This window comes from Lissotriton vulgaris, chromosome 7, assembly GCF_964263255.1.
Source record: "Lissotriton vulgaris chromosome 7, aLisVul1.2, whole genome shotgun sequence".
Lineage (NCBI taxonomy): Eukaryota > Metazoa > Chordata > Amphibia > Caudata > Salamandridae > Lissotriton > Lissotriton vulgaris.
The window spans coordinates 568,205,924-568,220,175 of record NC_141695.1 but is presented as its reverse complement, the minus strand read 5'-3'; positions in this window follow the sequence as shown (position 1 = coordinate 568,220,175).

Below are 14,252 nucleotides of genomic sequence, written 5' to 3'. Positions count from 1 at the left end.
CTGTACCGCCCAAATAGGATAAAACGAATGCTACTTTCGTAGCATCAGTAGGGAACTGTTGTGGTTTACAAATGAAGTGTAATTGACATTGATTGATAAAAACATGGAATTTGTATATCTCCATGAAAACGTTCAGGTGCTGCTATAGGCACAGCATTAGGAACATTAACAGTAACCTCAACTGGGGGTGGGGAAGTTGCATGTATTGCTCACGCCCCTGTCTCTGAGGAGGTTTTAAACAAAGGCGTAAAAGCTGTGTTCCACTGAGATTCCCTAGGTTTATACCTGCTTAAATCCTGTTTTAAAAAGGTGTTTTCCAACTTTAATTGCTCTATTTCCTCTTGCATATGTTGCAAGATGCAAGACACTGATTCATTATGGGACAAGTCCTCGTTAAGGGCCTGCGCCATATCCGTGGCGTCAATGCCCTCTGTTTCTTCCCCGGATTTCATCATCCAACATAACTGAATATTTTAAAGGCTTGTGCTTCTGTCAAAGCCCAGCTCACCTGAGTTTCTGTTCAGTTCTGATGAAGGTTGAAGACAGTCCGACCCCACCCTGAAACTGCTTGTTCCAGCACACTAGTTTTAAAACAGTGCATTAAGAACCAGAAGCTCAAGGGAAGTGGATAAAATAAAAAAGAGAGACAACACCGTTCTTGCGTTTCCACTGTAGAAGAGCTGCTAAAATCTGTGGCCCTCTCTGACTTCTGTAGAAACTGGTGCCTAATGAAAAATAAACAAAGAACAGATAAGTGCAACCTATCCCTAAATGTGTTCCTGACTAAATCTTAATCTTATTAGAAATTTTCTTCTAAAAGTACTCTTGGATCCTGCTCTCAAGCTTCCAGTCTGGAATGTGTTACTGTTCTGGGATGTACTTTCTATTACTGTAAAACCTCCATAAAATCAAATGAATATCATTATCAGAATTACCAACATCTAACATTCACAATAATATAACTTAAGCCTAAATTCTTAATAGCACACTCACTTTTCACACATTTCCAGACTTTTTATAAAACAAATACTGTACTTTTACATCAAAATACAGCAGGTAATTTGTGCAAGTCCTTGATTTACTGTTTGCCTTGCTGTCAATGGTTTCCTCTGTTCGATTCTTAAAAAAGTTCCATGTAAAGCAATGTTTATTCCACAAAGTTCCACAAAGTATTCTTATAACAAAGGGTTTGAACCACAAAGTTCGTGGGAGATATCTTGTTCCAAATTGTCTTTACATGAATCCAGAAATCGCCTGATGAAGTTCTCTCAGGTAATACAAGGTTTTGCACTTACTTGTTGCTGAAAAGGGATACTGATCAGTCTAACCTTGACCTCTTTCTCTTTCGCAGGTCGATTGCAGTGGACAGAAGAGGGGCGAGGCAAGAAGTAGCCGGAAACCAGAAGAAGGAAGAGCCAGAAGCCGGGCCCGTTGAAGTCAATGAAGGTCTGGAGAGAGCTGGAGTGCCAGCGCCGAGGGATCTGTTCTCAGGTAAGTGGGAGGTAGACTAGCACAAGCACTGGGTGAGGCTCAGGGGCTGCCTTTTATAGACAGGGCTGGGTGTGGTTCGAAGAACTGGGTGTGGTTCGAAGAACTGGGTGTGGTTCTCACTAGCAGGTGTGCAGAGCTTCAGTTATTATGCTAATGAGTTGAAGTTTATGCGTTATTCATTCTGAAGTGTGCTAGGAGAACACATGCATTGCATGTCCTCCTCATGAAAAGTAAGCAATATCTATGGGATGAGGAGGGCAACTGTGAATTTGAAGGCATTAAGGGTTTGTTGGCTAAAGCCACTCTGCTTAAACTGTTTGATGCAAAGGATACCAGCATTGTAGTCATAGATGTGAGCCAGCATGGTTTAGAAGCAGTCTTATTGCAGAGGAAAGATGGAAAGGACAAAGTTTTTGCTTTCACTAGCCGAAGTCTAGGAGGTGGCGTAGCACATTATTCTGTGGTACAGTATGAGGCGCCAGCTTGCTGATGGGGAGTAAATCCCTTCCATCAGTATTTTTGGGGGATCAGAATTTGAAGTACGAGTGGACCACAAACTGTTGGTCAATCTATTTACTTCAAAAGGGGCAGGTAGATCCTCTCAGAGAATTGCTAAGTGGCAGTACAGATTACATGATTATTGTTATCAGATGGCATAAATTCCTGGAATTAAAATGTAATGGCTGACTGCCTTTCAAGATTATGTAACACTCCTTAGCACACGTATATCATAGTACTGTTATATATAGGTGTCGAGCGGACACGCTGATTGTTGACGGGGAGCATTTACGAACTAGAATACACGGGCGAAAGCCTTCCAATTTACACTGTGATTTGGAGCCATTTTGGACATCATAAGCTGAATATCTAACAACAGAAGACCCCAGTAGAACCCCCATGCCGGTTAGAATTATCACCGCATACTGACTAAAAGAGAACAGATCTGGAAATAGCCTTGAAAAAGTCGTGGGTTACATTCCCAGTTACGACGAAACACGTGTCGGCTGTGTGGAAAACTTCCAGTGACCAAGAATAAATACAAATTGATGTACTAATAACAACTAGGTATTGTGATTGTTTCAAAGGGTGGCAACACCTATATATAACAGTACTATGATATACGTGTGCTAAGGAGTGTTACATTTTGTTTGAAGCGTATGCTCACGTTTGGAAGGATTAGTGGCTCCTTCTACCTTGTAGCACCATCAGATATAACGTTTGGACTTGATCAATTGTGTCGTAATTTGACAATGACTGGGTTAGCGTTAAGCTCTTGCTACACGTATTTTCCTTATCTTGGCCTTAGTATTAAACGCCATTTTGTATGTTACGGCGACCATTTTAGAGAACGGGCTGCCTCGTGGTCAGCGTGCCCTTTAGTCCTTTGTCCGTGCCGCTGATCACTTCAGTTTGCCCAGCAACAGGCTATTTTTAGTAACGGTCAAGTCCGCCAATGCGCAGTTCCGATTGACCAGTCATCACTTAGGAATGTTCCACCAAACTGACCAGTGGTGTTGTAACCCCTCCCATGAGTTGGCTGTGTTCCAAAAATGACCATATATGTACCTAAACTCTGTAACCATGTACCTCCCATCTTTTAATGTCTGTAAAACTGTATAAAAGAAGGACTTACACCGATGTTCGGTGTGATACTTCTTGCATTGCCGAAGGGTGCTGTAGGAATGTACCACCACCCCATGGGGTCTTAATAAACTTCTCTTGTACATTTTCTAGTTTCCGTGCCAACAGTTCTTATGGTGTAGCGGGTATTCTGCGGAGTATGTAGGCCTGGAGAACCCAATACCACAATCGTGAGACTCTCTAAGTGGCGCCAAATAACCTATATCAAGCCACTGCTTGTGCTTGCCTTTCAAAATTACCCTTAGAAATTGAAGATCAGAAATGTGAAACATCCTGGAAGGATGATGATGAAATTTTGGTCTATGAATTGTCGAGTGCAGTGCGTGAGGCTATTGTTGAGCAGTATTGATTATAAGCCTTATAGCAGGACGGTGCTTTGAAGCAAGTAATGATTTGTGTTAGGAACAGGTGGCCAAGAGTCAAGATGTCAGATGCCATGGTGGATGTGTACAGACATATTGGCCCTAAACTCTCCGTAGTCAAGGGTTTTTTGTAGAGTTCAGATGTTCTGGTTGTTTCCAAGAATTTGAATTCCAAAGTGGTGACTTTGGAACATTAAGGTCATATAGTGATTAGTGCCATGAAAAGGAAATCAAGGGACAGATTTTAGTGGCCAGGAATGGAAAGGAAGCGGAAAATCTGTCAGGGAATGTGTGCATTGTGTCGCCAGTGGTAAAACAAAAGTAACAGTTCCTAGTGGCATGAGTGCAGTCCCTTTTCATGATAAGGCATGATTTAAGTTGGCCATAGATCTAAGTGGTCCATTAGGCCTTTGAAACAGTCAGGTCAAGTATGGCATCATGGTGGTTGGCTATTATTCTAGATGGCCAGAAGTTGCATTTGTAAATAACATCGCATCCTGTGCAGTGAAAAGCATGCTGGAGAATTTGTTTTTGAGATAAGGTCTGCCAGATAAAATCATGTCCAATAATAGGCCGCAGGTTGTCTCCCTGGAATTTAAAGAATTCTTTAAGGAATTTTGGATCAAGCACATCACAACGCCATTATATTACCCCAAGAGCAATGGTCTGGTGGAGCATTGCAACAGAGTAATTAAGGAAAGCATACAATTGTTATTGGTAAATGGTTTAGACTGGATGTTGGAGATAAAAATGGTATTGTGAACAAATCTCACTACTTCTAACTCAGAAACCAAAGTGTTGCCTATTGTCTTGATGAAAAGAAGAGATCCAAAGTAAAAAATTAACAGCATTTGGATGCAGAAGGGGATGCCTTTGAAGGATTCCTTGGATGGAGTGAATGAGAGCAGGATGACTGTTTGAGATAAGTATGTGAGGAATGTGTCTAGAAATGCTATGGTGATGGAAGGCGATATGGTCCAGGTCATGAAAGTTTGTATTGGGAACAGAAGGAGTCGTTTTTCTAGACCTAGAAAGGTAAGAAGAGTGGGAACACATTCTGTGACACTAGATGATGAAAAGTACTGGATTAGGGAGAAAATATCTGTGGTTTGGAGTGTCAAAACAGAGGATGTTATATTATTAGAAGATCATCAAGGGGATGATTTGTGCCTGTTAAGTCGTGGGATTTGTCATTTATTTAAAGGAAAGAAGTGTATTTTATACATGCCTTACTTTCTTATAACATACAAATTTATTGATATCAGTTCATCTTGTGTCACTTAGAGTTGTGCAATGTCTTATTTCGTTTTTACATGTTAATGTATACAATTTTGTATAAAGGGGAAGATGTGTTGGGTTCTGAGTTGGAATGGACTTCTCATGCATGGAATGGTTTACAACATAGTGTGTGTTCCGAATACTATCCTTGAAATATGTGCCAGTTGCTCTGTAAGCTGCTTCCCTGTCAGTCATATATGAAGGAACTCGAATAAATAAGTCAAACTTATAGCTTGCTTATGATCTTCCTTTCAGTATGCATCCCTTTTAACTTCACATTTATTTGCAATAGGCATGGTTGCACTTTAAAAAGGCATACCACCAAGTACTACTAAGTAGGTGTTGATTTTACTGCTACTTGAGCTGAGCAAAGTGTTGAATATCTGCGGGTCTTATAGACTGCTTTCATTCATCAGCTTTAATTGCAAAATCATTGCCACATTGCTGGCTGATACAATGTCCCCTCTAACACCCATCATGATTCTTTTTCATCAGGTAAGGCTTGACCCTGGTACAACATCCACTAACATGAAGCGAGTCTTAGCAACTCTTAATTAGTATTAGTTAAACTCCAGTATTAATGTTATGTCTCAATGGTTTTTAATTTTCATCTCCACATCACTTGTGCTGTGATCGTGAAATCTCTTGTAAATAATTTTTTTTCAAAAGGGGCTAAGAACCCACCCATTACTTTCCTTTCCTTACTATTGGTTGGCTAACATCTCACTCTATTTCCTTGATTCCAATTGGTCAGCGCCTCCTCCTCCCTTCCAGCTTCCCCCTGGGCTTCAGTCTTTCTCCCTGCTGTTAAGAATGGGCCAAGTACAGCTTCCTGTGGCCAGTATCCTTCTACTGGCCGCAGGAACTCGTTTTTTTTCTTTTCGGCATGCACTCTTGGAGAGTCCATGCTTCTGCAGTCCCACTCCTTCACCCCCTCCTCCTCCTACTCTCCATGGTGTTAACCATCCCCTTGCCCTCTTTCCTCTATTCGTTGGGCCCCCCTCTGCTCCGTGGTGTCAATCCTCCCATAGCCTTTTTCCCCTGCCCAATCTTTTTAGCCAGCTCTCCTCCTGCTGTCCAATCTTTTTAAACATGCCCATGCCAGCAATCTCTTTATCCCAGTCCAACACCTCCTGCTTTACCCTGGGCAGAACACTATGCTAGGCTCGCAGAGTGTGCGTAGTTTGCGCAACTACGCGCTACGCGAAATGCACGTAGTACAGTGCAAAAACGTGTAGCAGGCATTTTTTGCTGGCTCGCAGTCCTCAACGTCAAGTTGGTGACCGCGAGCAAGCAAAATCAACATCCCGGCGAGAGTTTTTCCTTGTTCGCGATCGGCAACATCAAGGTGCCGATCGCGAGTGTGGAAAATAAACCTCCTGGCGAGATTCTCAATGTGGGGAGGTCTGGTTTCTCATTGCGAGTAGTCACGTATGCATGCGACCGCTCGCGATGAGAAATTACCAGTCCGCGTTGAGAAAGCTGCCGCTCGAGTACAAATCTACTCGAGCAGCAGAAAACAACCGCTTTCACTGTGCATTATGCCGTTTGCAATGATTGCACAGTGGGGACAAGCATCTGGCACTGTGCCATCATTGCGAACAGCGTTTCCCTACCGCACTATGCAGTTCGCGTAGCTACACGTAGAGTGCGTAGTGCGAAGTGCACTTTGCGTTACTATGCGTAGCGCTACTACACGAACTACGCCCAGGGTTACGTCTGATACACATTTTTTGTTTCCCGGCCTCCTCCTGCTTGTTGCTTGCAACTCCCACCATGCTCCTTTAAGATATATTGTACAGTAGCGTGTACTGCAGTGCAACACAGTTTTAAGTAAATAAAAACAAAGCGATATAGTGGGGTCAATGCTGACAGCTCCAGAGTGCTTTGTTTTTATTTACTTTAAGCCATGTTGCACAGCAGCACACTAACATTAACAAACAAAGCCGCACAGCTTGAGGATTGAAATGTAGTTAATTTTATTCAAACTTTTTCTTGTGTTGTGTTTTCACTTCATTATTGTTTTTGTGCTGAAAAAAATTGAGCCTGATTGCTTTTGTGCCACATATTACATAAAATGGCCACCAGAGAACTAGAATCAAGCAAGGCTAGCCTGCGCCTCTAAGAAATACATTTCTAAGTCACGAACTGTCAGCCCACCTCAATCATATGGTTCTTTCAAAAACTACTGCTCCTCCTTATAGCTATGCTGCATTCTGGTTCTCTGATGGTAAGGTTGTTGTTCCGCATGTGTGTACATGTATGGCTACAACATACTGTTCATTTGAAGGCGATCATAGCAGGTACTGGATTGCTACACCAATGAGAAATTATGTATTACCAGTGAATTGGAACAAATGGGAAACAGTAGCAGCAAAAGTGTATTGTCTATTCCATGCCCTGCCTTTAAGACATCGGATTATTTTTGAGAGGACTAGAAGCTCAACTTAGGCAGAAACCACAGTTCATGTCAAGGTAAAGCACTATAGTCATTTAATTAAACTGTGCTTATTCCTCTGGTAGATTGACACAAAAGCCCAAGGTTTAACCTATAGGCAATGTGTAAAGCATTTATGCAAAAACAACAATTGGACTGGACTTTTCCCATGGGGAACAGGGTCAAGACTGATTTGCATATCATTGGGTTCAAACTGATATGGCATGGGGAGCAAACAAATGATGGATTTAGGCCCAGATCTATGTACTCGGGTGAATGTTTGACATTGCTCAACATTTTGTCCATCAATTGTTCTTTTTCCATAAAAGTATTTATGCAGCACAAAAACTGTATAAAGTAAAAACACAGCACAAGAACAATACCAAACCAATTTAGAAAAAAAAACTACATTTCTAAGTCAAGAACTGCCTGCGCACCTCAGTCATATGGTTGTTTCAAAGGCTCTTGCCTCGTTTATGGTTACACATTTGCTCATTTGTAAACATGAGGATTGAAGCCTCATCAAGAGCCTTAATTGCGATTAGCAAATTGCGAATCGCAATTAAGGAATACTTTCTTATTCATTTCTGTGGGCCATGAGGCCCATCGGAATGAATGGGAAGTTATTTCAAGGGTGCAAGGGTGTCATAAGGACACCCTGATGCACCCCTGAAATTCCCATGTGTGCGCATATGGCGCACATACATGCCCTAAGGCACGTGCGCCACATGGCACCTTTACAAATGCCAAAAAGTGCATTTGTGAAAGAAATCGCAAATAACACCAACTTCAAGTTGGTGGTAATTTGCGATTTCTTAATGAGAAATCGCACAACTTGGGTGCTTCATACATAGCATTTAAGAAATCGCAAATTTTGCGATTCCTCAATTTTGCGATGAGATTTTAATCATACATCGCATTTTCTGAATTTTTTGTCGCAAACGCTGCTTTTTTGCGAATCGCAGCGTTTGCGACTAAAAAATCACATGATACATATGCCCAATAGGCACTTATTTGTAGGAATTACCCGTTCCATTTTGCAGGACTGGTAAATTATATCTTTAACATATCCAATAAGGCAGGCATCGTCCACCTATTTAGGACCATAGGTTCTGGACTATCAAGTACCTTTCAGACGGTCCTCGGTGTTATGCCAAACTTTATACACTCCGTATATGGAAGCAAATCTGGAGGGCGGTTTCTGATCCTGTTTCTAATACCAGGTATGCTGTGTGTCATGTTTCTACTACGCAATGGACATCCCAGTCATCAAGGAGATGGAAATAGTGCTCCTTGAGTGAAAATACATCATCGCATGGTACAATTTCTAGGCACACCTCGCCAAAGGGAACTAAGTGCTCTTGGTTCTTGTCATTTAGACCAGTCTGGAGAAACTGCATCTTGCCTGTCCTCCGATACCTGTTGTGCAGAGAAAAATGCGCGTTGGATCTCTGTCTGACACTCCTATCATGTGTGCAACCAGACGTTGATGCTTTACTGGACCCAATAACGGCCCATGTTCTGCAGTGTCCCCAGCGTATTCCAATGTTGATGGCAGCTATCCTTGAACCACTACAGGTAGTATCAGCTCCTGTTGGTATGGACACCGGCTCCTCCTCTGACATCCAGGCCTTGGATGGCGTACAGGCTGCCCCAGCACCGGCTGTGGATACTACGGAAGATCATCTGGGCTCAATTGACATAATCTGCGAGGCGTTACAGGTACATTCAACTGCGGAAGCAGGCAACAAAAATGTTGCCCCTACCAGCCATGACACATTATCATTTGATAAATTGCCAATCCAATTCTGGTGTTGGGATACGCACTCCTTAAGTGATCTGAGTGTACTCAAAAAGTTCTTATTAGGTGGGTGGTGCCCGTGGGGTTAAACCCTCTGTACTTGGGTTGGAGAAAATGTATGACGCACTGTTCTCTCGAGAAAAGTGTCTCCCCAGAGCACTCGATGCCGAATGTTCAATAAAGATTCAAAAGCATATGCATAGATTCAAGAAATCTTCTTTAATTGTTCATTTAAATTTCATTTCATGATTCGTCTCATGATTTCTAAATTTTCAACTCGTTGGCCCAATGCATTTCGGGCTAAGCCCTTCTTCAGGGGAGACACTTTTCTCGAGAAAACAGTGCGTCATACATTATCATTTGACTCATTTGGCCCGTCGTGCGCTGGGAAAAAATTCAACTTTTTAACAACAAACAGAAAATTTGAACTCCATATCAAAATTGACATTCTTTTTAAGCAGGTATGGCTTTCAAATGCTTGTAGTAGTTCGGACTATACCTAGGGACATATTTGAGCTGTAGCTTAAGTGTCAATTTTAATTTTTTCTCTTTTTTAAAAAATTTCAGAATGCTTTTAACTTTTTTAAACATTATTTTCTAACACAACGAGAACCTAATGTTTTACTATTTGCGTACAGGTATCTAGTCCACCTAGTAGTAAGTTTAGAGTTTAACTATGTCGTCCATTCGCAAGAGGAATGGTTGTTATATTCCACATAGGTACCAGTATATAGTCCTCAGTAATTTAGTTATCTTTCACCAATATTCTTCCCTACATTACACTTGTCACAGGTTACACGGACTGACCTTTTACCTAGATACGACACTGCATTCAGAACGCGGGTTTTCCCTAATTCTAAATCTCAATCATTATGCATGAGGATTCTTGGAAGCCCAGCAGGACTATCATCTCCTGTATAATATCTATGTATAAAGTTCATGCCCGACGTCATCCTTAGGCCGATAAAGTAATGCAGCAAGGTAGAACCCCTGGGGAGACCTATGAGTATATATACATCACATACTGCTGAGACAGACAGAGGAGACCAAGACTTCCCGGCTGACGCACTGACCAGAGATGCTGAGGTTTGTGCATGCATATACTCCAGCTCGCATTGGTCTAAACATCCCTCGTTGGGTTTCCAACTCGAGACCAGGACAGGGTCCCACAGTCACTCACTTCAGGTAATAAGGTTGTCTAAATCCTAGAGGGATTCTTGGCTTAACACCTATACGCAGGCTAGGTACATTTAGGTACATCTAGTGAGGGAGGCATTGTAGGAGTACACATCTTTTTATCATGTGTTTTATATACTTAAATGTATTCTTGATTATAGTAAGATGGTAGAATTATACCATCCATTTACCTTTCATAGTACTGTTAATTATTTATTTCTTATACTGTCTAAGGGTTGTTGCAGCTCATCTATTATACACCAGAGTAACGACTGTTCAATAAATACTTATTGAAAACGCACATCCTGTTTATTATGTGTATTTCTCTGAGACAAACTAAGTAAGCACAACTGACTAAGCGAAAGGTAGTATATTGTTTCCACAGTCCTGAGCGATCAGGGTTGTCATGTTCAATGGTTGCCAGGAACTATTCTCTCTTTGATAAACAGAGATTCTAGTGGCACTGTGAGCTAGTTGGTGTAAGAAGACAACATACACGATAGGGGTGTCTGGAATCAGTACAACAACAATCCTGCAGTGTATGTTGTCTAAACGTGCAGATCCTGTATAATTTTTATAGGAGCTATACGAAAATCCGACTGCTGAAAGTACTCTTATATTTGCTTGGGAATTTTAATTCTGCAATTTCAGCTGCAATGTGCATCAAAGGGAATGTTATTTTTCATCTAGAACACCTGAGTAAATGTAAATGTAATGTAAATTGATACTTGTATAGCGCACTACTCACCCGCAAGGGTTTCAAGGCCCTTGTACGAATACCGCTGTGGAACCCATCCTGGCTTTCCCTGTGAGGCGTCCACTCCTGGGAACCCCCAAGGTGGAGGCCAGGCATCCTTAGCGTTGTGGGGGCCGTTGTGGAGATTAAGCAAGCTATTGCCCAGAGTTGCAGAGTGGGACTCTATGATTGGAATAGGCACCGAGATCTCCTCATGCAGCATCTCAAATTCTACGGTGATACTCTGTGTGCACCCTATTTCAATTTATGGCAGTTCTTGCATGATCCCTACAGGTTGCCATACATCACGCTGGGAATATAAGGACAGCTACTTGAACTACAATAATCATTTTTCAGTGTGCTATTTCCTCATTCGCAGTCCAAGGCGAATGCCATTCTGACAGTATGGTCACTCTAGCCAATTATGCAAGTTATTCCTCAACTCCACACCACGTCCTACTAAGTAAGTAAAGGCATAGTAATTTTCACAGCATGAATTATCTATAGAGTTAATTTTAAGTCTCACATATTCATCTTTGCTTTACGGGTCTGACTTTGAAGCAAAAGGACAAACCATCATCCCTTTCATCTGCTCATCACTTGCCCTTAAGTTTGTCAAGAAGACTTCACTCCTAAGAACATCTCTGCCCTCATGGAAGGCTTCATTAACCTTAGGTTGGGGAGCTCTACCTCATTGTCTGGAGCGGGGTCTAAAAAAACTCTTTTTCAGTCAAGAGCATTCTGACTCTCCATCAAAAACATCTCCTCTTTTCATCTCCCAGCGCCTTGAGACCCTACGGGTAAGTAGCGCGCTTTATAAGTGTCACTGATTGATTGATTGATTGATGGAGGAAATAAGATATTTGAAACTGTTTGTTGTGGAAACAAATGCTTCCCTTTCACACATTGAGGAGAATTGGGCCTCTCATGATTAATATATCACCGCCAGTGAACAAAGGATTAGTGATGTGGTAGACTTGATTCTTGAAGTTTCTCATCTAACAAAGGAAATAGAACTGCTCAAAAATACTACAAAATACTTGGAGAACAGGAATTTCAGAAACAACCTACACCTTTATGGAATCCCAGAGAATCTAAACATGAAAAGTGTCTATCACCAATCAATCTGGTGCTACATTTTTTTGGGTTCCAGACATTACTAAATGTTTTGCAGACTACTACAAATCAGTATGTACCCCTGAAGCCACACCTTACAAGGACTTTATATCCCATGGGTACTCACAAGCATCTGCTCAGGGGCCAGAAAATACGGTCTGTGGTGTGACTTTGGGCCGCGCTTATGCCATGAGGGTGGCGGTAGGGGGGTCTAGGTGGGTAAGGGAGTGTGTGAGGAGATCCAAATGTTAAGTAAATGGGCAAGCATTTATTTGCAGGTTAATAAAGGCCTGCCTGTTTATTTAACATGTTTTCTAAACGTTAGTGCTCAGCAACTAAACAGCAGCTTGTGGTGCTGTTCACCAGGGGTGCCACATGTAAAGGTCAAGCGGGCCACAAGCGGCCCCCGGGCCATACTTTGAGTATCAGTGCTCTATCCTCTTGTTTTTCTGACTCCTCCATGCATAAGCCTTCAGAAGTCAAACTGACCTCTCTTGTAGATCCACTCTGTGTGGAGAAATTGTTCTCTGCAGTCAAGCATCTTCAACTTGGCAAAGCGCTGGGCCCAGAAAGATTTACGGCTACATTTTACCTCCAGTTCTCTAAATTACTTTTCGCCAAACTCAAAAACAATTACCTCGAAAGAGAGATAGCGAGGAAAAAGGCACCTCCTCCAAAAAATTCACAAACTAAAACAGGGTAGGGTTCCGGTGTCAAAGAAAAGTGCTCAGGACCCCGGGTTGGGTCAAGCACCTCCTATCAGGAGTTGTGTGGGGGACCGTACAGAAGGGGAAGGCCATCCTTAATGGGAGAGGATGTCGCTAACATGTAATAGCATCATGCTTCATCATAAGCATCCTCTCCCCACCCTGGTAGGATGGTACTACCAAGGTGTACTCTACATCTGTGAAGTCTTGGCAGTAGGACGGAGTTCTTGCATGAAATGACTGGACAGGCACAAGATCCAACTAAATTAAAAATACCTTTGGGTTCTTCAGTTATCACTTTTATTAGTGGTAACCCTAGGTAAATTAAAAACCAATCTAATGACCGATGTCACAGAGTGCAATGACTCATGCCCGCCTTTTGTTTGCTGATAGGCTGGTCAAGGAGAGGGTGGTATCTTTATGTTCACATTTTCATTAGAAGAGAAAAACATTCATGTCAACCTGGGAACTTCCACTCCTTGCCATGGTTCCCAGGTTGTCACACTTTCATCAGAAGAAACACTACTCATGTCAACCTACGAGCTTTCACTTCTTGCTACGGCTCCAGGGTTGACACCATTGGTGTCCCTTCTGATGAATGTGTGACAATGAAGGATATCACCCTCTCCTTGACCAGCCTACCGGTATCCCCTAAAGCTTAGGGTTATCTACGGAATCCTGGAGTTAATAGCCCAGGTAGAATTTACTTGGGAAACTTAGTAGGTGTTTGACTTATATTAATACCTAGAGTCCTTTTGACACCTAGGATAATACTGTAGGGATCCTCTAGCCCTGATGAATCTCCCAGACCTTTTAGGCTAAGTATTGAGGGCAGAAACATGTTGGCCAATAAAGGGTGGGCATGAGTCATTGCACTTTGTGACAGCCGTCATTAGATTGGATTTTAATATACCTAGGGTCACCATGAATAAAAGTGAAAACCAAGAACCCAGAAATTATTTTTAATTTAGCTGGATCCCATTCCTGTCCAGTAGTTCTATGTAAGAACTCCCTCCTACCGGCAGGTCTTCACAGAGGTTGAGTCTGCTTCGGTAGTACCATCTTACTGGGGTAGGGAGAGGATGCTGATGATGTAGCATAAAACTATTATGCGAGTGAGGCATCCTCGTCCATTAAGGCTTGCCTTCCTGTTCCAAACTGCCCCCCACGTGACTCTTGATAGGAGGTGCTGTTTAACCCAAGCCATCTAATTCCTAAAAAAGATAGCGATATCGCTCAGTTCTAGAATTACCGCCCAATATTAATGATTAAGCCAGATTGTAATGTAAGGTAATGTAATTGCACATTCATAGGGCGCAGATGTCACTCCATGGAGCATCATGGCACTAAGCGGAACCCAGAGACAGAAGCAAAGAAACTGGTTAACTGCTAACAGTAAGAACAGGGAATCAGTTTAGAGTTTTACAGAGAGGGAGATTTTCTTCCTCCTGAGTGGTGTTATTGTCCAAGACCAGAATTAGCTGTGCATCGTCCACATATGAGATAG